This window comes from Carettochelys insculpta, chromosome 6, assembly GCF_033958435.1.
Source record: "Carettochelys insculpta isolate YL-2023 chromosome 6, ASM3395843v1, whole genome shotgun sequence".
NCBI lineage: Eukaryota > Metazoa > Chordata > Testudines > Carettochelyidae > Carettochelys > Carettochelys insculpta.
Genome location: NC_134142.1, coordinates 71889377 through 71912382, shown reverse-complemented (window position 1 = coordinate 71912382; position 23006 = coordinate 71889377). Strand labels below are relative to the sequence as shown.

At 43.6% G+C, this 23006-nt stretch overlaps 1 protein-coding gene across 11 annotated transcripts in view; it reads right to left on the bottom strand.

The window, feature by feature from the left end:
- Window positions 1-22968, bottom strand: part of CELF1 (CUGBP Elav-like family member 1) — a 122350-nt gene extending 99382 nt beyond the window's left edge. For 8 of the 11 annotated variants that reach the window (XM_074997239.1, XM_074997243.1, XM_074997246.1 and 5 more), the window contains exon 1: window positions 22852-22956. The gene's annotated coding sequence lies outside the window, so the exon portion shown is untranslated. Of the gene's footprint in view, window positions 1-11447; window positions 11492-22851 lie in introns of those variants that run through there. The other 3 variants (XM_074997240.1, XM_074997242.1, XM_074997241.1) reach the window with 3 other exon arrangements.
- Between the last annotated feature and the right edge of the window lie 38 nt (window positions 22969-23006).

Sequence of the window (23006 nt, the reverse complement as noted above, 5' to 3'; positions counted from 1 at the left end):
CCAGGAATTTTGGTTAGCTCTCCTTTCCTCTCTGGCCAGCATGGTGAGCAGACATGTGGATCACATCTTTACAGCACACCATGCATAGCTAGCAGCCATGACTTCCCAGGACTGCAAAAGGGCCATCAGGAGATCTTGCACCTCTTTTCAATGTAGAGTGAAGAAGGTATTTTCATCCAACTCAAATCTAGCAAAATGCTGGATATTTTTGCAAAAATATTGCAAGGCATGATCCAGAAAGTGTACAGCAGGGACACTCAGCAGTACCATGTGAAGATCGAGGAGCTGAGGCGGAGCTACCAGAAACGCAAGACAGCCAATACAGAAATTCCCCATGAAGTTGTATCGACTTCTGTGGTCCTAAGGAAGATGAACAAGCACGTACTGATGTGGAAGGGGCGGACAACAGCAGGGTCCATTCCAGCATAGAATTAGGCCCTGAAAGTCAGGAGATGTTTGTTGAACTGGAGCCTGTGGTGCCCGTCCCCTTAATTCAAGAGGCAGCTTCACAGGCCAAACTGAATCCTGGAGAGGGCACTTCTGTTAAGTACGTTTCTTTTCTACTGATACTAGTACAGTGTACTCGTTGGGTGGAGGATCTATGCCCTTTCCCTTAGAAGAGCTTGTTGAGGAGCCTGGGGATGGAGCACTGATCCTGTTTGGATAAAAAAGCTGAAGGTCTTAGACATGCACTTTTGGATTCTCCTCACAAGATTTTTGGGAAGACCTGACTTGTTCCTGCTTCTACGGCAAGACACCTTATCATGCTAAGCCACCAGTAAGTGATCTGGAAGCACGGCCCCAGAGAGCACTCTTGCAAATTTTCCAACATGGTACCCAGACAGAATTAGCAATATTTCCTTACTCCTTTCAGTTAATTTGATGAGTCTGATGTCTTGTTTGACCACCTAGAATTACATGGAAAGTTTTGCGAGTCACTAATGATTGTTTTGCCTGTGACCTACCCAGTGCAAAGCAAAACTCAGGCATCTCCTGGAGCAGCCACTTTAAAGCTTTCAGCAGCAACCACTCCCCTCCTCCCCATGGGGCCCTCAGGCGATTTCACGCACAGCAGGCCCCCACCCACACTCTCTGTAGGGCTGACAGGTGGTCAAACCCTCCCAGGGGTTCATGTGTGCACCACCAGTAACTTTTAATGGTTTTTTTTTTAAACTTCTGGAGCAGCTGTTTTAAAATTCAGGCACTGCTTTAAGCAGCAATCGCTCCAGGCAAGCCATCACAAAACATCTAGCAGGCACAAGTGGCGGGACAAACACCAAGGAGGTTTTAATATGCATGCACCAGAAACGGACAGCCAGAGGAGGCAGGATTGGTGTTTGTCCTGCCCTCTGCCACTTGTGCATGCCAGAGGAGGGTGTGTGACTGCTCTAAGGAGAGGGATATTGAAACCCACGTTGGCCGAGGCGGAGAGGGGCACCTGCCTGGGGCAGCTGCAGGTATAGAGCCACGGGGGGGCAGAGCAAGGGGCAGTCCAGGAGCACAAAGCAGAGTAATATGGTGAGGGAACGGGGGGCGGGGGGTGAAACCCATGTGTAGGGGTGCCAGAGCAAAGGGCAGCCAAGGACCACAAGGCAAAGTAATATGGGAAAAGGGTATGAGGGCACGGGGTGCAGTGCACGTCTCATGAGGCCTGGGGGTAGTGTTTTGCAGGGCAGTGCATGCCTCAAAGGTGCCTGCAGTCAGTGCACTGGGGACGCAATGCAAGCCACAAGGGGTACGAGGTAGTCCATGAGGGGCTGGGGTTGGTGCACTGGGGGCTGTACTGCAAGTTGTGTGATCCTTACCTGGTCTCCCTCTCCCACAAACCCCATCACCTAGTGGGGGCCACAGTGTCACACCCAGCGCCCCTTTCCTCTCTCCATGCTTCAACACAGGAAAAATATGTTGGATTGTGACATCTTCTATGGCCTATTGAAAAGGGGTGGGGGAAAGGGGACTCTCTAACCCCCACAGGAGGAGAGAGGCTGCTCTTGCAGCAGCGGAGGTGTTTCACGGTGTTGTACCCACCCTGTACAAACGTGAGAGGTAAGTACATAAAATGAGCCAAAGCATCATTCTAACCCGGTCAAAATGATTGACAAAGCAAACCCTGTACAATGGAAATGTTCCACCTTAACTGCACCCTTGGCGACATAACATCAGCGGTGTTCCACCAGTGATGGTAATCAGTTTCTCTCAGCCCTAATTTTCATTCTGAGTCTGTATAGCTCCAGTCCCTTTAGATACCAGTTCTTTAAATTAACGCTTGCTGTTGCTCCTTCCAGATGCAAATCTCAAAGCTCGTTCATTCACACTGGTAACTCATGACTTTCCTTCATGGTAGGATGTCCTCATTTTTAGAGGATGATTAAACTAACAGCACAGAAAGTGCAAAGCTAGCCACAGAACACAGGCGTGCTGACACCTGGCTTTGCATATTCACTGCAAAGCCACCTGTTCCTTCTTTCTTTAAAATGTTTTGGCTTTTCTTCCTGGCATGCTTTTACCATCAGTGTTTTCTCTCTCTTTCTTCCCTCACTGCTAGGTATATCTTTCCTATAGCTTTTTGTACTATAAAAAAAATATTGAAAAGCTAGTATCACAAAGACGGTGTCAGCTCTCTGGAAAGGATACTCAGGACTGAAATGCTGCAGGTTTTAATTTGAAGACTTCACACGATTATATTTTATTCATCTGCTACTGTTGCATTTACTTCTCAATGCTGAATAGTTTAAAAAAAAGTGTTTTAATTCGTTTTATTTATTCATTCCTAAATCAAATCACAATGTACACTCATCCTTCACTATATGAACACAATTGATCCCCAACTTTCTGCTCATAGGCAAAAACTCGTAAGAGGGACACTAAATTACCATTAAAATACAGGTAAAAGTCTCTGATTGCTTCTAGTGCTCCTAACTCAGGGAAGGAGTGGCAGCAAGTGGTGCTGCTTTTGAAAGGTAAATGAACCTTGGGTTAGGGTGGTTGGGGAGGGTTAAAAGCTGGGGGCAGTTTGGGGCTGTGAGCAGGGGGAGGGTTAAAATCTGGTGCCAGGTTGAGTCCATGGGGGGGGGGGGGACAGCGGGGGGTGGGATTCAGGCTGCCATGGTTTGGGGCCAGGGGGCCAGCAGGGAGATGAGGCTGAGGGACCACGGGGGGTTCAAGCTGCCACGGTTTAGGGCTGCAAGGCCCGGCGGGGGGTCTGGCTGCAGGGCCGGCAAGGCATTCAGGCTGCCGCAATATGGGGCCATGGGGTCAGTTAGGCTTCCACCATAGGGGGCCGCAGGGCTGGCAGGGCAGTCGGTAGGGGGTATCAGGTTGTCGCGGTTTGAGGCCACAGGGCCAGCGGGGGGGTCTGGCTGCAGCAGGCTGAAGCTGCGGCGAGGTAGTTAGGCTCATATTAGCGGGGGAAAGTTCACCCGTCAAATGAACTAAGGGAGGTACATATATCTCTCGTTTAAGTGAGTACTCATAAGTAAAGTACTCATTTAACAAGAGATGAGTGTATTCTATTTACTGATATAATTAATGTCAATTTTTGCAATCCATGAATAACCAGTTTATGCAAAATCTCAAACTCAAAGTATCTCAAATTTTCACAGAAGCCTGTTCTATTTGATTAACCCCCACATCTATGCTTGTTTTTATTTCAACAAAACAAGTTATGTATCATATACAAATAATATATATTTAAATTAAAAATTATAATGAGCAAATAATTTTACACAAATGTTATGAACTATTAATAAAATTGTAAAACAATTAAATTCATTAAGTATTAAATTTTCAATTAAAATTATTGTATTATATCCTAACCAGACCTGAAAAATATTATAAAATATACCTAAAACATAATCTATAATAATTACAACGTTCCGACAGAACTACATTTTCTTTGGTGGTACTGAAAGCTATCAGTTTTTGTTTGTGCGACCCTCAGTAGGCTTGAGTTTGACATGCCTGCTCGCTCAGTCTCCTCCCCTGGACAGGGCACTGCATCTCCCAGACACTCCAGGCACCATCATTTGAGACATTCCTCAATCCAGTCAGCCTGCTCCCCTGCTCCTGGCTGTGCATCCCCTGTCCAACTGATGCCTCTCCCCCTCCCCATTCCATACATCATCCATCCACACATGCAGCATGCTCCTCTCATCAGGGACCCAGAAGGGGTTGGGGAAGGCAATGGAGAGCCCTGCTTCACAGCCTCACAAAATCAACACCCACCAGAAGGGTAACCTTTGACTAACTATGACCTTATTATTCTTTTTTCTCTATATCCCCTATTCTTCCATTAGTGCCCCTTAAATAAAAATATAGTTTGGAAAAAGTTTTGCTTATTGATTAACATCCTTTGTGGTTGGGCGGGTTGTGATGGTTGTCTCATGGTTGATAGGGGGAAGGAGACAGGAAACAACAAGGAAACAGCCCTTTACGGGGGGATATGGATGCCAGTTAATGTCTTTCACGCTCATTCACAAACTTGGTTGTCAAGGCATCTCTGATTTTCAGTGCCTCTTTCTCAGCATTCCTGTTTTCCTTTGGGGTCGGTTGCTGATAAGTTCTTGACAGGATCTCTGCCTCACCCCTCATGCAGGCCTGCAACTTTCCCCTTTGACTCGCTAATGTTACAAAGAACACAGCAGACCCCAATGACGAGGGTAGTGTTTTCTTCATTGATGTCAAAGGGGGTCAGAAGGCACCTCAACCTGGCTTTTAAACAGCCAAAGTCACATTCTACCACCATTCTGCCCCCTTTCAGTCTTTAGTTAAAGAGCTCCGTACTGGAGTCCAGGCACCTGTGTAGGACTTCATGAGCCAAGGGAACAAGGGGTAAGCAGGATCACCCAAAATCACTATGGGCATTTCCACACCCTCTGGTCCGGGAAGAAAGTACTACTCTGGAGTCTCCTAAACAGACCAGAATTCCTAAAGATTCACGCATCATGCACCCTTCCTGACTACCCCATGTTGATGCTGGTGAAACAACCTTTGTCATCCACCAACACCTGCAACACCATAGAGAAGTATGCCTTTTGGTTAATGTACTCTGAGGCCTGGTGGTCCAGTGAAGGATGGGGATATGCATTTCAGCTATGGCCCCACCACAGTTAAGGAACTCTATGGCAGGAAGTCCATCCACTCTCTCATGCACATTCCCCAGAATCACTGTGTTCCAGAGCAGAAGCATGGTGATCACCCTGGCTACCTGTATGACAGAAGTCCCCCATCATAGATTTGCCCACTCCAATTGATTTGCCACTGACTGGTAGCTGTTTGGCACTGCAAACTTCCAAAAAGCAACTGCCATGTGGCAATTCTCATCTGGCAAAGCAGAGATCATTCTGGTATTGCTGCATCTCAGGGCGGGAGACTGCAGTTCACAAAGCTCCCTGAAAGTGGCCTTATGAACGTGGAAGTTTCACAGCAACTACTCATTGTTCCATGACTGCAAAACAATGCGATCCCACCAGTCTGTTCTGGTTTGAAGGCTCCAGAACCTACACTCCACCCTGCACAGTGACTCCAGTGCTGCCAGAAACTCCATAGTTGTTCTCTCCAGATTCACATCCATCAGTGCCCCCAGAAACATCGAGTTTATACTGCATGGACATTATGTTCAGAAGATACTGCATTGCAGTGCACAAAATGCTTCATCAAACTTTGAAGTATTGGGATCCATGTTAATGCCTGTAATGGTGGCTGGCAGTCAAGACAAAAAGGCCATTTTTTAATCAGCCAGAAATGGGAGGGGAGGGAAATGAATTCTGGGATGATGACATTAAGGACCCAGAACCACTTGCGATATTATTTAAAAAAAAAAATCAACTAATTCAATTTTATTCCCAAATTTAGGCACACTCTAAATTAGCAGAGAAAATGTCTACTTCTCACAGAAGATGTGTCTTATTATCAGTCTTTTGTGCCCAATCACTGTTATAGCTTTATGGGTAGAAACACCTACTACAGACAGGAAAACGTGTTATAAACTGCAATTTGCATCTGTGCAGTTTATTTGGGTTTCAAGCAGCAGTACACTGCACAGGTACAAGTTATAACTGAGTGCTTGTCTACACATGGAAGTAATTCCAGAATAAGGCAAAGTGTAATTTCAGGGCAGAATAATTATTGTGGAATAACTTCATGCGTGGATACTTATTCCAGAATTCCAAAGTGCATTAAGCTAATTCAGAAAAAGACTTACATGCAGCATTTTTCTAGAATAACTTACCCTTGAACAGCTCTGTGTGTAGATGAGCCCTTATATTAGCTTACCACATCTATACAAGGGGTTTGGACCAATGCAATTAAAAAGGTGGCTGGCTCTATGTGCCTACGATTCACAGAGTAGATAGTGTACATTTGTCATAGTGCTCAGATTCCATGATTCTTTGTTACTTAGATCCCTGTAATTCATATTTCTTAAACTTCATTGTCAAATACACCATGGGGACATATTTCACCACATTTGTTCTGCAAGGAGAAATGTCTGTTGCTGCCTTCCTCCTGCAAGGGTTTTCACTTGGATGTAGAGCCTGTTTCCAACCTTCCCTATGGAGTATGTGGCGGGAGTGTATTACTGTCCACCCTTCCTATTAAGAGGATTAAAAACTATATCACAGCATTTCATGCAAGGATGCAGGAGAGAGAAAATATGTAACTGCTGATGAACAACTGCTGCCTCTAATGAGCCACCAGTTTTATAGGTGGAGCCCTGAGAAGATATAACACCTATCCGTAATGTTGATATCCATGGAGAGACATCACCATCTGCAGGGCTCTACTCCCAAGAGACTCCGCAGCCAACAAAGAAAATTATAGTCCCATCACACCCAAGAGCCAGAGCCCTATGCCAGCAGCTCCTCCTGGCAGCATAGCTGTACCACTCTCAGACCCACCACCAGTCACGGTATCTCCTGTTGGTTCTACAGCCCCAGTGGCAGTGGGGTTGCAAGTGGTGCAGCCACATTACTAAGAGGACACTACAGAGATATGTTGGCATGGTAATAGCACCACAGCTACACTGCTACTGTCTTACGAGAATAGATATGGCCTAAGTCATCTCAACACACTGGTGTGCCTACAGAAGACATTCCCTGATTAGTGAGTGTATCTGTCTGTTTTCTACATCCACCTTCCCCCACTAGGGGAGTATCTAGACTTGATTTAAATGCTTTTGCTTATTCCAGTAACAAATGTTTATGAATTGTCTAGATTAGCATTTATACACATATTTACTAACTAAATAACTGGCAATAAATTAACCCAAGTTAAAACATGACCACAAACTTCAGATAGCAACAAAGGGTCCTGTGGCACCTTATAGACTAACAGAAAAGTTTTGAGCATGAGCTTTCGTGAGCACAGACTCACTTCATCAGATGCAGCATACAAAGACTAATGAGTTTCATAAGAAATTTCTTTCTGCCTACTACACAGCACCATACTTCTGATGTTGCTGTGGGAATAACTTTGGAATTTCCCGACTTTTGTGCAATTAAAAACTTCATCCTTGGCACAGCAACTTAAGAAGGCTTCTTCACATTACTAAACTGTTTTTCCCCTGTGGGCTTACCATCACGCCTGTTTTCCTGTAATTCTTCCCTCATTCAGCAATTTATATAATGTCCAGACTGAGCTAAACACTATGCAAAACATGGAATACCAATGGCTGAAGAATTTTACAACATAAACAGAAGAAAACAAACTATGAAGGGCGTGGAAAGGTGTACTACATACAAGTGATACACTGCACGCAGAACCAGCCTGGCATTAGTGTCATTCTCAATATGGTCTTTGCCTTGTTTGAAGAAATGTTATTTGGCAAGAAAGTCACTTGAAAGTCTACTGAGTCTGAAGAAAAAAAATTTCAGTCTTTGCTGATTTAAAATGGCTTTCATCCACAAACACCCATGACCCACCAAACATCCCCTCTAGTCAAGCTTTCCTGCAGTGATTAATGTTCACTGACAGCTGTGCCAGGGTGGCTTTACATTCTCTCCATGATTCTCTAAGGCCCTGCCAGATTCCCCTGCTGTGCTGAGTCTGAGTCGTCACCTGACTAAAGATTTTCATGGAGGGGAATGACTGTTTACTGCAGTGACCCAGTATCTTTGCATTCAACTTGTTCAGGAACTGTCCATGCATTTTGCCAAGCACCAGAGATATCCAGCATTCATTTGCATTTTCGTGAACGATTTTCATTCACGCCTCACTTCTTCTTCTTCTTTCCATTCACTACAGAGTCAATTGTGACATTAACTGTATTCCATCATTAATAAGAGCTGAAGAAACAAATGCCATTAATATAGCTATTGGCTGAAAATCTTAATGAGAACCAAAACACTAAGAAAATCCTCTTACACCTCTTGTAAGATTCCAGGACACCTAAACAACACATCTCCTGAACAGAAAAGGCATCAAGTATTCAGGTGTAGTGATTCACATGCCATAACTCCCTCACTCCTCTCCCATACCAGCAGAATTCACCTCCTTCCCCAGAATTGTCAGCAGGCCCCCCAAGGTAGTGACACCACACATCAAGTAAGATACTGAATTTATTATATAATTTTTAAAATATAGTTTGTCATTGCACAGCCCTGTTCACGGGGTTAAATTCAAAATAAGACTGCAGGTATCACACATTGATCCCAATGCCTCTCAGTCAATTTAGCGGGCTCTACTTCAGAGAATGTCTCAAAAAAAAAAAAAAAAAAGTGAAACTGAAGAGGGTGAGAAAAGTAAAGACAAAAATAAGCTAAGAGTACCAAGGTTCACAGCTATATTCTCTACAGTCCATTTTCCTGGGATTTGCCTTCTTCAGTTTTAAAACATTCCAAATGGTGACGTTTCCACTATTTCTGTATAGGGAATACTCCACGCTATAATAAACCTCACTATCAGAGTGTTTTCACTGATGTTCGGTTTTTGTTATCCTTCATTCATCTTTATTTCACAATTCCTAGTCATGCTTTTTTGATAATTCCTCATTGTCCCTGAGCTTCCACTTTAAAAATCTGCAGGCAATGAGGACTCCATCTTTGGCCAACCTATACCTATTTAATTCATTTAATATCTTCTCATCTGAATCCTTGCAGCCTTAACACCTGTGTGCTAGATTAATTTGCATCCTCCATCTTGGATCTAATTATTTTCCTGCTCATCTTTAACTTGCCTTTGGCTTTCTGGAGTAAGTCGTCTACAAGTGTAGCTCAGCAACATTTGTGAATTATATTAACATGTCTACCTTCCTTCTAAATCATTTATGAAGATGTTTAATAAAACTAGACCTAACTCCTATCTCTGCAATTCCCAGAAAACTTCCCATCAATCCCATATGCTGCTGTTTACTGTTCTTTTTTCCCCGGAATACTGATAAAAAAGGTAAATTCCTTAATTTTAGGAAAATTCCACTAACCAGAATAAAATAAGCTGTCTCCCAGAACTTTTAAAAAAATTATTTTAAAGAAGGCTAGATGTAGTTTAGATTCTGCCTCACCTCAAATCCTGTTTTGGTGTGCAGTCCCTATAAATAGGGCATGAAATTACCTTTTTGGTGGGTATAACATGAATTTGTGATCCTTTTCCCTTAGGACTAACTCAAACTCATACTATATTTTCAAGTAGAATGTTCTGACTACCAGTTCCTAAAGCATTAAGTAATGTGGTGAGGCTCTCACTAAAAACAGAAGTAGGTTAGCCCCAAGAAGCTCCCTTCCAGCCACCAGGCTATAGCAGCAAAGCAGACATTATTGCACTAAAAACGCATCAGTTTTTCAAGAAATAGAATGGAGTATAGCTCTGCACACCATTACCCTCCAATATTCTGTCTTTACTCAACTGTGAAAAAGATGGGAAGTTCTTTCTAATTTCCTTGTCATTCTGTGGCCAGGCTCTATTGTGCTCATTGACTCCAGTGCACCAGATGAACATACATAACCTCGCCAGTACACTACCAATATATTGTGATGCTTATCACAGACCGGACTAGTCAGTGAGAATTCTGCCAGTGCTCTTTGCCATACTCTTGCTTTTATGTTTTCCAAGAAACATCTTTTATTGCCTGTTCCTAGTTTCTCAATGGAGTACCAGCAAAGCCAGGCACAGACACTGGGAAGCATTCCAAAAGTCAGGGAGGAGTAGGTAACCTGAGTACCTGTGAGGAGCAAGCTGATTTAAGGAACATCCTGATTTTACTTTTAATTAGCATTTTAAATTCAGATTTGCTCCAATACAATCTCTACTACTCCACTCTTGCTTGTGTTCATGGAGGATGGTATGTTCGTAGGTGGACAAAGAATGGACAAGCAGGAAGGAGTAAAAGCAGAGAGCCCTGAGAAGTAGCAGCAATATCTTTGTGCGGGCTTGCAGGAGAAGGGTTTGAAACTCTTGAAGCCACATATCCTGTGAACATCTCAGGACCACCAGATGGAGGAGGAACAAGTGTCAAAACGTGTTTACATTACACAATCAACTATGATCAGAAGTCAGCCACACAACTTGTTTAAACAGACAGTCCTAAAGTGAGATGACCCTCTGTCACACAGATCCATCAATTTCTTGTCTCCTGATAGCAAATACACCTATAAACACCCCCGTGGAGACTTGGATCCCCTATTTAGTCACAATTGCTTGTTTCCTCTGGAAGGTGACAGGGCCCAACTTGCTAATCACAAACATTTCCTATATTTGAAACATGCTGGGGATACTACAACACTAAAAAAGAAGTTAAATCAGACTGTATTCCTAGAGCACTCAAGGAAGATTGGACTGAACATGTCTCCTTTCACTTCCACACACAAATTAGCAGAAAGCTTTAGTAGCCAACCAGACACTTCAGCCTCATTCCTAGAAGTGAAATGAAATTAGTGAAATTAACAGAAGTGACTAGGAGCTGTAAGTAGTCACCATCAAGACCCTAAGCCTTATCTATCCTGATGAAAAATTTTCAAAAGATCATACCACTGTTAATGAGTGATGCAATTGTCACCACTGTTTCCAGCACAATTTCATTAACCCTTTTGCAATTGTCAGCCTTTAACCCTTTAACAATTGTCAGAAATTCCCCAGCATAAATGGGCCTCAGTGGGAGTTTCCTCACAAACGAGCTGTCAGAGAGACGAGAGTTAAGTTTTTAACTTCTTCCCAATATGATACTTCATGAAGGCTCAATCTCCAACATCACCGTCAACCTGCTCTCACCCCCTTAACCCGAAAGAGGCAGGCCAAGGTCTACCCTACTTGCCCATAAGCCGCACAGAAAGCATGCAGTTTGATATTTGTAATATCTAGCTTTTACTAGTCCTCAGGGAAGTCAGAATGAAAGCAGCTCATCTGGGGCAAGGTCTGATACCAGTTCCAAAGGCAGGCAGGGCCATCAAAGCCCCCCCGAAGAGGAGCAGCCCACTTATTTAGAGCTTACAGAACTGCTGTTCTAATGCGTTACCCACCTTCTGCACTCTCTCCCATCTCCATTCGTAGATTCACAAGGCCCATGGATTGAAATTTACACGAAAAACAACTCATAACGGATCACCTTTCACGTGGAAATCAGTCCTCCCCAAAAACGCAGACACACACAGACAGATGGACGGACGCAAAGACAGAGACTGCAAGCCCTGGCTCACAATTTTGATCAGTAAATATCGAGTTTGCACAAAACCAGCCACACCACCTAAGCTAGCTAATGTGCTATTGCTGTACAAATATAGAAAGCAGAAAGTGGGACAGCTTCAGCAGAACAGATTCTGCTCAGCTTTCTCAGGGGGAGGAGCAGTGAGTTCAACAGCTTTACCCATACATGGTTGCTGAAAGGAGTTGCTACTGAGACAAGTTTCTTCTCAAACATCCATTCACCGTCAGACTGTGCTAGAGAAGAAACAGAATTAAGCTCTACGGGGAGGGGGGAAGTTACAATATGAACTTCGCTTTATGTATGATTTCAGAGTCCCTTTCAGCTTAAAAAAAAAAATCAGAACCCATATCCAACAAAATCCTGACAGCACCAAGTCTGACAGAGGAAATAACAGCCAAAGAAATCCTAAAATGTACACATTCCTGAGCTGCTGTCTGATCTGCCCAGGCCATGCCTTCACAGCTGCTTCCAAAAGTGTCTGACCAATAACCTACTCAGACTGTTTTCAAATTATTTTATACAAATAATTTTGATCTGTCTGCCTCTCTCTCTTGTTTTTTGGTACTTTCCTAACTTTCCCACTGGTTGGTATAAACAGAAACATATTACACATCTGATTCCACTATTGAGTTACGATAGCTCAAATCTTTAACGGTAAACATTCTCACACAATTCAGTGGGGTCTCAACATTCACGAGGGTTCCATATTTAAACCCTTGCGAATGTTGATTTTTCGAGAATACAGGGTGGTTCCCGGGGCCCCAGGGGAAGCGGCAGCTGCCGGCACTCCTGCCTGGGTCCCCAGGGGGAAGCGGCTGGTAGGCCACTCATGAATAATTGAATTTGTGAACATTAAGTTTGCGAAGCATGAGACTCTACTGTATCTTTTTTATATTCTTTTTATAAAATGAAAAATCCTGACTCAGCTTAACATGCAAGCCCTTGTTTTTGGAGGATCACAGCAATTCTGACACAGAAAGAAAGCACCATTGTAACTCTACATATAAAACTTCATACTATCCACAAAACACATGATGTAAGTCCCGGGGTCTGATTCCTGATTTCTGGTGCAGAAAATTGCAAATTGTACAGTTTCATTTATAATACTTTAAAGTGTATAATTATTAATATTAAATAGTACAATGAATACAGCAGTTGCTCAGTTGTTCAGATATTAAATTCAACTTATTTTAAGCTAGGTCACTTTCCGTTTTCCGTATGCTGCAAATTTTTGTCTTGAACTGTAAAAGTTATTAGGTATAAAACTTGAAGTTTTGGCAGATAAACGAGAGCCAAAATTCTGAGCACTAAAGGAGGTACGGGATCGGTGAATATGCCTGTTAAATAATTAGCAATAAAATAATAAATAACGCTTACGTTAAAACTCTTCTTTCAGTTTCAGAGTAACACCTTTAAAAGGAACTGAGTACTTCACATCTCCTATACTGTTACTGCTTCAGACTGTGTGCCAGCTTCAGAGGGCAACTCTTATCAATTAAATTCTGGCCACATTTTCAAGGTTTTCTTCATGCAGACAGCTACAATATAGACTGATCGTACTAAAAGCAACAGAAAAGCTCCCATTAATGTAAATGGTGTAGGATCTATACAACTTTTTAAAAACTTGAATTCTGAAGCACAATGATATGCCAAAGGATGAATTTTGTGGCAAATTTCACAGCTGTGGAAGACACAGAACCCTGCCTAGATCTCTCCTCTGATGACCAAATGTCAGGTGAGTCAAAAGAAAGTAGTTTTGACATTTAGCGCAAAAGGAAATTCTCAACGTCAAGTATGAGAATCTAACCCATGAGAATCAGGAAATTCCCTAACTCATTTTAATTTTCTTCCCTTTGTTCACACATCACTACAGTCCATTATTACTGACCAGTCAAAATTGCTCTTTGTGCTTCAGAGAAGAAGGGAAAAAAAAAAAAAAGGTCCTTTATCTAAAAAGCTTTGTTTATTATTAACCACGTGTATTACCACAGAACTCACAGACCAATCAAAAATGAGGCCCCATTGTGCTAAGCACTGTACAAAATCAGAATAGTAGATTGTAAATTGTTAGGTACTGTACACGCACAAAATAGTAGGGATGATCTAAACAGACACAGGTTCATAGATGAGAAAAAGAGGGAAGAGGAAAGGAAGAAGGACAAATATTACAAGATAACATGGTTCCTGATTCAGACAAATACATGCCTTGATGACTTAAATTCTCTTTTTTTTTTTAATTTATTAAATTTCAGAGGGATAGCCACATTAGCCTGTTTCAACAACGAGGAGTCTTTGGTACCTTAAGAACTAACAAATTTATGTAGGCATAGGTTTATGCCAAAATAAGTGTTAGTCTTTAAGGTGCCACTGGATTACTCAGCTATGATATTGTGTCGGGGGAGGAGGGGAAGGATAAATCAATTCTCATTGCTAACAACAGAATGAGATTTTAGCTAGAATATAATAAGGAAAAAATGTTTATGGAAAGTATATTCTACATAAACCAGGGATGTTTAAATTATGGGGAAGCAAGATTTTCATAGCAATTTGCGTTTAGAGAGTGTTCAACCAGAATGGTACCCAGCATTCTAGATTCTCTCTCTACTACTGGAAGACCACAGAATGGAGCACCCTCTGACCAAAAGCAGTATTCATTGATACCTGAATACCCAGCTTGTAAAATTTAGAAATATGAAGGTTCACCAGTTGGCCACCCAACAGAGCTACTAATTGTGGCATGCAACTTATTTAGATCAGCTTCTGTACTGGATAATTGGAGGACAACTAATGTGACACTATATTTTAAAGTAATGGTGAACCAGACATAAACCTGTCAATTACTGGCCTGTAATCTTTAACCTCGGTATGAAGCAAACTAGTTGAATTACTATAAAGAACAAAATTATCAGATGCACAGATGAACACAATTTGTAGAAGAGGAGTCAACACGGCTTTGGTGAGCATGATTTCCATTTACAAATATATTAAAATTCTGCATGGTCATGACACCCATCTAAGTGTGTTCTCTCAAGTCAGAACTTAAAACCAAGAAGTCACAGGTGCCGTGAGTGACAAATCCTGAACCAAGAGCAGATCAGGTAATAAAGCAGGGGTGGGAAACCCCATCCAGATCTGACCCATGGTTTGTCTGGATCTGGAACCCGAGTCTCCAGGCTCCTCACCACAGCATCCAGCCTGCAGAGGGGTGGAGGGTTTGGAGCCCTGAGCCTCACAGGCTGGATTAGGCAAACCGCGATCTGGATCCACACCGCGAGCTCTGCTGGGGAGCAGGAAGCAGCCTTGGCAGTCTGCCCAGAGGCTTCACACCATTGCTCTGATTAGCTGGAATTCTGGCCAATCAGAAGAGCAGAGGATGGTGCCTGGGAGCAAGGGGACGCTGAGACATGTCCAGAGGTACTGCAAAGGCAAGCTGTACCCCCGATACCCAGACCCCACACAGCTCCTATTCTCTCCCCACATCCACACCCACCCTACTTCCACCCCTTCCTACATCCTCCCTCCCACTCTGATTTCCCACACACATCCTTTTCCTGCCCCCTCCCTTCCAGACTCCTTACCTCCCATCCTGATCCCTACCCCCCAGACCCTGCACCACAAATCCTGCACCCCCATCCACCTAGACCAGAGGTCTGAAACATGCAGCTCCAGAGCCAGATAAAGCTCTTTAAGGACTTCTTTGTGGCTGCCAGTGCTGTAATTTCAAAGTAAAACAAAAAAAAACCAAGGAAACCAAACAAAAACACCCCCGATCATTTTCAATAAACGGCAAACATCTAAAAGCCAAAAAATGAACTCGCATCTAAACAGCAACTGATATTTGATCTCAAAACACTAGATAACTCCCCCTAGTGTTCTCCAGAGACAGAAGGTTCAGGAATGAAAGTCAGGAAGACAGTGGTACAAATAAATACAAAGTGTGAGGAAATAGATTATGTAAAATGTTTGTGAATGTTCTGTAGAAAACATGTATCCCATTACAGTCATTGTGTGCGCTGTTCTTAAAATGGGTGTTACAAAAAATTTGGTTTGACATTATTTATTAAGGACCATCTCATATTCACATGCACTGTGGTTCTTGAATTACTGAGTTATTTACTGAAATGGAAAAAATGGCTCTGGTTGCTATTTTGGTTGCCAACCCCTGACCTAGACCCTACACCCTTCTCCTGTACCCCACAGACTCCCCATTGGCACTCTGCTCCTGCTTACTCCCTCCCAGACCCTGCACCACAAACCCTCCACAACCTCCCACCCAGACCCCACACCCTGCTAAACGAAGAATCTGAACTCTCCTGACAGAAAATGATAGGATATGCAGAGCAGGACACCAAAAATACCAGTGAGCTCTTGTGTACACACACTAGGGCTCACCTTACTGCTTCCACACACAACACAAGAATCATCAAAACAACATGGAATTGGACAAACACCCTGCAGACTTCTGACCAGTTATAGCAATAAAACTAGTCTGTCTTGTCTCTCCTGAGAAATAATGACCATGGGAGACGTGCTGATTTTCATTAATATGCATGCTATCCACTGTGGAGGAGAAAGTGTCTAAGTGGCTTCCTTCCCAATTCATAGCTCCAATTCCCCGCCATAATCTGTACTATTCTCAGAATGTTTTGTACAGTTTTGTTTCTGGATGAACCCCTTTCTTGCATGAAGGCAACTGCAAATACAACAAACACTGTTGTACATGGCCGGGGTAGCCATGAGCCAAAGGGCAACAAACTGTACTGAAAATGATGAGGTTGAAAGACAGAACAAAGAAATCTGCTGCTAGACTGATGAATGGGGATGTGGAAGTATGCATCTTGTAAGTCAAGTGGGGACAGAAAATAGTCTCTGTAGTCATGGTAATTTTAGCATTTCCATTTTGAATCTAGGTTGCCTCAGGAACAATGTTCTCTCCAGTCACTTCTATCCATGTGCAGAATATATTTAGGAGCACTGAGGCACATGTTAATGTGCACCACCAGTAGGAAAATCTAGCTGAGGGCACTCTACTAATCAGCTGGGCAACATCTGAATCTCTTCTACGCAAGCGCACAGCTTCCAGGGAACACTGCTTAGGAACTTTCTGAGAGTTTTCAGGTTTATTGCCCTATTGCTGCTTCACTTCTTTTTGACCAAGAACAAAACCAAACACAAACCCTTCTCCCTTTTGGGGCCTCGGACTGGTTCTGTTACCCCAATATGCCGGAGATGTAGAACAGCTGGTTATATTTCCCTGGTTTTATGAGGGATCCAGAAAAAAGGAAAACGGATAAACCTGGAAGAAGGGAAACTAAGTAAATGCAGTATATAACCTCTTTGGACACCTCTAGAAACCACTTATTAGAGAGTAACAGAGAAATACCTGCAAGTTTGCATTTTACTGAAAAGGAATTTTCACAACAGTTTGGAAAGAGAAGCTGCTGAACTCTCTTTTATATTCAAATTCAACACATTAACACGTGGTTTGAACTGGAATGGGAATTTTCTAGATCATTTTAGGGGCCCTTCTGCATACTTGGCTTCATCTAATTCTTGACTCCCCCCCAACACACTTCTGCCCCTCTGCTCTCTGATTTGCTCACCTCGATAATATTTTTCTGATTTGTCAACCTTGATTACTATTTTTGGTTCTCTGTGCCTTAAATATTGGGTCTGTTCTGGTATGGCTATGATCTGAAGAAGTGGGTCTGTCCCACAAAAGCTCATCACCTAATAAATTATTCTGTTAGTCTTTAAAGTGCTACTGGACTGCTTTTTTGTTTCACTTAGTGGTGGTGTTTTGAGGCCAACAATCTGCAGCTGGCAGAGATAATCACGTACACACTAATACATCTCATTTCAGAAGCTGTCATATTTAAAAACTGCAGAACTGAATGACTGCCATTGGTTCTAGACCACTCGTTTCTAGTGACTGTCTCGCTTCCTAAGCCTGATGTTCTCAAATGAATGCTTCTGTATGGAATAGACTCCTGTGAAGAGTGTCAAAGAGCCTCAGAAACTAAAGGTTAGGGTAGAAGTCTGAAGAGGGATGGGTCTAGAAATAAACAAAGGAATTGCCATGTGGCTGGTGACCAACACCTCTTGTTTCAGAGAAAGGTGCAAGAAACCCTGTAGTGAACACTTACAAACATGACAGAAGTTTCTTACTAGCCATTGTCAGAGGTTGGCTTATATCCTGAAGTCTGAAGGTTTATGCCCCCTTCTGTTATTTCCTATCGAATGTAACTGTGGATATTATAATTATTCATGTAATTTTTTTTCAGAATCCTGCTAATCTCTTGGCCTCCATAGTATCTAACATTTTTTTTTTTTTACTGTGTAATTCATATTTCCTTGAGACCCATTGAGCTTTCACCATGGTGAAAACTGAGTAAATCATCCCTAGTTTTCAGTTCCATAGCTATCCATTAGTGTACTTTGCCTCTCACCCTGTAACTGCTTAGCTTCTTTAAAGACCTTTCCTGTGGAATTTTGTCAAAGCCATATTGAAAATTTAAACCATTCTCCTTATGTCATAGTCATCTATGCACATCTAGGATCTCCCCTAGCAACTTCTCTAAATACGTGCTGTTTTCTAGCTTTTTTGCATAACAGTTAATTTTAATGAGAAATGGAAGATTTTTCTTGGCAGTTTATTTTCTTCACAATTCTTGGATGTATAGCCTCTACTCCTGGTGACTTGCCATAACTTCACAGTTTATTCCAGTACCGGTTCTTTTTCTCTCTTAAACAATCACCAGCATCTCATCTTTAAAACCAAAAAATGCAGATCCTGAGTAACAAGCTGGCTAGTCTTCCTCTTTGCGTGTATTAATGTTTGTGTTCATACAGCATTTTTTCTGTCATTCTAGTTATTTGGGCATCCATACCTTCCGCTTTGCCTTACCGCGGTTTTCAGTGTATTCTTTGCATATATAGCTGCAGGAGGTAGAGTGAGAACAGGAAAAGTAGCAGTGCATAGTGCAGTGCACTCTGCACATTAATACACGCAGAGTGCACTGCACTATGCACTGCTACTTTTCCTGTTCTCACTCTACCTCCTGCAGCTATATATGCAAAGAATACACTGAAAACCGCGGTAAGGCAAAGCGGAAGGTATGGATGCCCAAATAACTAGAATGACAGAAAAAATGCTGTATGAACACAAACCAGTGTTGCTTGTAACTAGCTATGGTTACCCACAGCACTCTCTGGTTGCAAAATCATAGTTATAAAGTTTAAAAGAGGGGTGAACAAAAAGTGGATCGCGAGTCAGAAGCAGTTCACCAGATTTAGTCCCAGTGGGCTGCCAACTCTTTATTTCCCTCTACATCTGCACATATGGCCACTTGCAGCTGTGGGAAGTGCCGCAGACCAGGACACCACTTCCTGCAGCTCCGGCTGGCTGGAAATGACGATCTGTGGCCAATGGAGGCTGCAAGCAGCCATACCTGCAGAGGCACAGGTAAATAAAGCATCGGCAGCGCACCAGATGCTAAGCCTGGCAAACTGTCTCTGGCTTATTGCCCACCCCTAATTTAAAGTACCCACAACTTTGCATGATTTGTAGCTGTTAGGTGCGGATGTGAACGGGGAAAGGGCTTTTTTAACACTATGTGGGTGTTGAAGTTTACATCTTTTTTAAATGAACAGAATACAAAGGAGCAATTTTCCCAACCTTCCTGCTATTGAAAGTTTTCTGAAAGTATGCTGGAGAAAGTTTTCTGTGAAGCTGATTTAACAGAGCAGACATTAGTAAAAAGACAAAAATTACTCAGGGAATGTTAACACAGCAGAAAAAAGGTAGAAGCAGCAATACTTATGGATTTACTCTAAAAATGAAGAATCCACAATTATTTCATGGATAAGAGATTTGCCCATGCCTTTTGCATCCAGTCTGGTACTGGCTGTTTCAAAATGGCCACACTCAGTAGCATCTGTGGCAAAAGAAATAGAGTTAAAGAAAAACTCCATCTCACTACAAAAAATATTTCAGTGATTGCTGCTAAATAAATATGTCTTAAAGGTTATAAACAAAAAAAAAAGTACTAAGAAATACCATATTGACAATCTATGGCTTACAATGAACATGTGGGAAAGAAGGGGCCTCTAAGCGTAACCTATTTCAAACACGTAAATCTGAGCTTTTAACAGGTTTTATTATTGTTGTTTAAAATTGGTTAATTTGAAAGTGGTATTAAATTTAACAAAAATATTCAGATGTTTCTTCCTGTGACAGTTAAAGTTTCTGCTTTCTCAGGAATTCAGATACAAGTAAGGCCCTAATCCTGCAGATACTTATGCCTGTAAATAGTTCCAGTTGTATAAATTCAAGCATATAATTAAGGCTTGATCCACATGTAAAAGTTATATCAACATAGCTGGGTTGGTCAGAACGTGAAAACAAAACCACACCCCTGACCATATAGCTATTCTGAAAAACTCTCCTCCCCTAAGCATTGCTTTTTTGTTTTGTTTTTTTAAAAAAGCTGTGGTCAAGGTAGCTAATGTTTAGGATGGTGTTATCCCACACTGAAAGAACAACTTCCTTGATGTAGGCTGTGTTGTGTCTAAACCAAGGCTAGCACAAGCTCTACAGTGTAGCTATAACCCATGTGTTTGTAGGATCAGGGCCTCAGTCCTATTCTCCAATACATTAGGATCTTGTGCCAGGAAATAAAATGCCAACTATAACTGAGAGATGACTAGGAATGAATACAACTACACTACAAAATATCATATGATGTTTCAGCAACAGTGCTAGAAACAGTTTAGTGAAGCAGTGTCCAATACGGTCTCCACTCGCCACATGTGGCAAATAGGAAACCACATTGTGGCGAATGGGGCTATTAGGGCACAGCACTGGGGCTGGAGCCTGAGCCCCTTCTGCAGGGCCCTCCACCAGAGTGTGGGGCCAGAGCCCGAGCCCAAGTTGCAGGGCCCTCCCTGCCAGTAATGGGGGATGCAGGGCAGAGGGGTGGGGAGGCCTAGGCAAGGGTTTGGAAGGTGTGGAAGTGAGGGCATGGTGGTATAGGGTGTGGGGGGAACTATGTTGCCGAGCCACCCAAGGCCTGGGGCTCACTGGAGACCACTCTGCCCAACTCACTGGGCACCAGGATTGGAGTCTGGATGTGCCGTGGCCATGCAGCACAGGATCTCATCCAGCATTCAGAGCCCCACCCTGTCCAGCCAGTCAATTCTACGTGCTCTGCACCAGGACACACTGGCTTTATTTCACATTTGGGGAGGAAGATCTGTGCATCCATTAAAATCCATTAAATCCACAAGTATTTACTAGGGCTATTTGTGCAAATTAAGCAAGCATGTCTGCCAGCAGCTGTTTAGGTACTAGCCACCTGCTAATAGAGCAAAACAATTTACTTCTCAAATTGTAGCAAATACGAATGTGGTATATGAATATTGGTACAATTTTTACTATGACTTTCATACACAAATCTGGTCTCCGCTTTGAAAATTCTGAGATGTGCCTTTGGCAAAGAAGGAAAAATAGGTATGCATTCAGTAATAATGGCGAGCTTACATGCTAAATGGTAAAGCTCTACATCTTAATTTATTTATTAATGAAACTGTTGAAAGTAGAACTATTAGTGACTTTAAAAAGTATCACCAGCACTGGAACCATACACAGAGGTCAAAAGCTCGATTTTTGGCACTCCATCTCAGAAAGGTTTCTGATCCCTGAGCTAAAGGGTGCCTGGCTCTTGGGGGGAAGGAAATGTGGCAAATATAGAAAGATGACAATCACAAGCATGGCGATCTTTAAATTCCTATTGGACACCACTGTTTTAATGCTCTGCCTCCTATAGACTGGCCTCAAGCTTTTCTTGCACAACAAGCTGAAACCCCTTATCTAGTAAACAGTTAGCTACCTAGATTCTAGTCCAGATCCTGCAACTGGATCCATCTAGGCACAACCCACGCATCCAAGAGAACAGAGCCCCTCTGACTTCAGTGGAGTTCTGTACTAGCAGACACATAACTGGGAAGATTAAAATGCAGAATATAATCCAAAACCCCATAACAGGAACATGCCTACCACAGGCACCCAGTATGTGAGCAGCAGCATCAAACAGCTGACACATGAAGGTACAGGGCACTCATAACACCCAGTACAACCAGTGCTACAAGATCACCACTTCTGGCTGCTGAAGATTTTGGTCCTGAAACAGTTTTGGATTCCTGTTACTCCTTGTTCTCTCTCCTCATCCTTACTCTATATCTTCTTTCCTACTATCGATTATTTCCTCTTCCTTCTCTCCTCCATATCTTTATCCTTCTTTCCCGACAGGGTCCTCTTTTTTCCTTGTTTTGCCTCTGTCTCCTCACATATTTACCTCAAACGGGCCTGTTATGTAACTGACTCCCTCCTTCTCATCTTCTTACTCCCTTCCCACTTACCCACGCTTGCAAATGAAAGCCTATCACCTGGGTATGACACTTCATCTAGCACCCCACGGCTGTAACAGTTCACCAACACAGAGAGGAAAAAGCTGAGAGCCAGCAGAAAGATAGGGAAGGTGAACTGAAGCAGAGGCATCTGGTTGACGCCTGCTCGAGACTGCAGAAAAGTTAAAGGGCGTCGGCCCAAAAACTCTACCACGAGAAGGACCCTGTTTCCTCCCAGCATTTTCAGAGGACCGTTCTCATGGGAGGTGAGCGGAGCACGAAGCTACGGGGGGAGGGGGGATTTGCTCACCTCGCAGCCAGATACATCACAAGCCGCCACGCAAAGTGCCCCCTTCCCACGGACGGCGCAACTAACCTGCGGTCCCCGCCCGCCGAGGGCAGCCAGGGCCTGGCAGGCCCCCAGGCGGCTCTCACGCACCCGCTGATGCTTCCAGGGAGATCGGCCCCAGCCCGCTACACAGATCCCGATTATCGGGAGACCTGGGAGCCTGCGAGACGTTGTCACCGGCAGCGGCTCCGGGCGGCGCCTGGGTCACCGCAGAGCACGTCCCGGGGCAGCAGGAAAGCAGGGGACTGGCTGCCGCCAAGGGCGCTTTCCGCGCGGCTAGGGAGTCCCACCCCCGCACGGCATGAGGCAGAGCGGGGAAGCGCAGGCCGGGACCAGCCGACCGGGAGGCTGCCTACACGGAGGCGACCCGAGAGGCCCAGGCCCGGGCCCGGGGTAGCCTGTAGCCGGGACTAGGGAACCGGTAGTCCGGTCCCGTTAACCCAGATGGGCGGGTCTCACTTACCGCTGGCTCCGCGCTGTCCCTGCCCGGCCCGGGCACCTCCTGGCGGCCGCCGCCCGCACCTGGAACCGCCCGTGCCACCCTCCGCTTCCTGCGCCTCAGGCCGGCTTCGCAAGATGGCGGCGCTTCCGGGCGAGACCATGGCGGGCCGGGGGGGG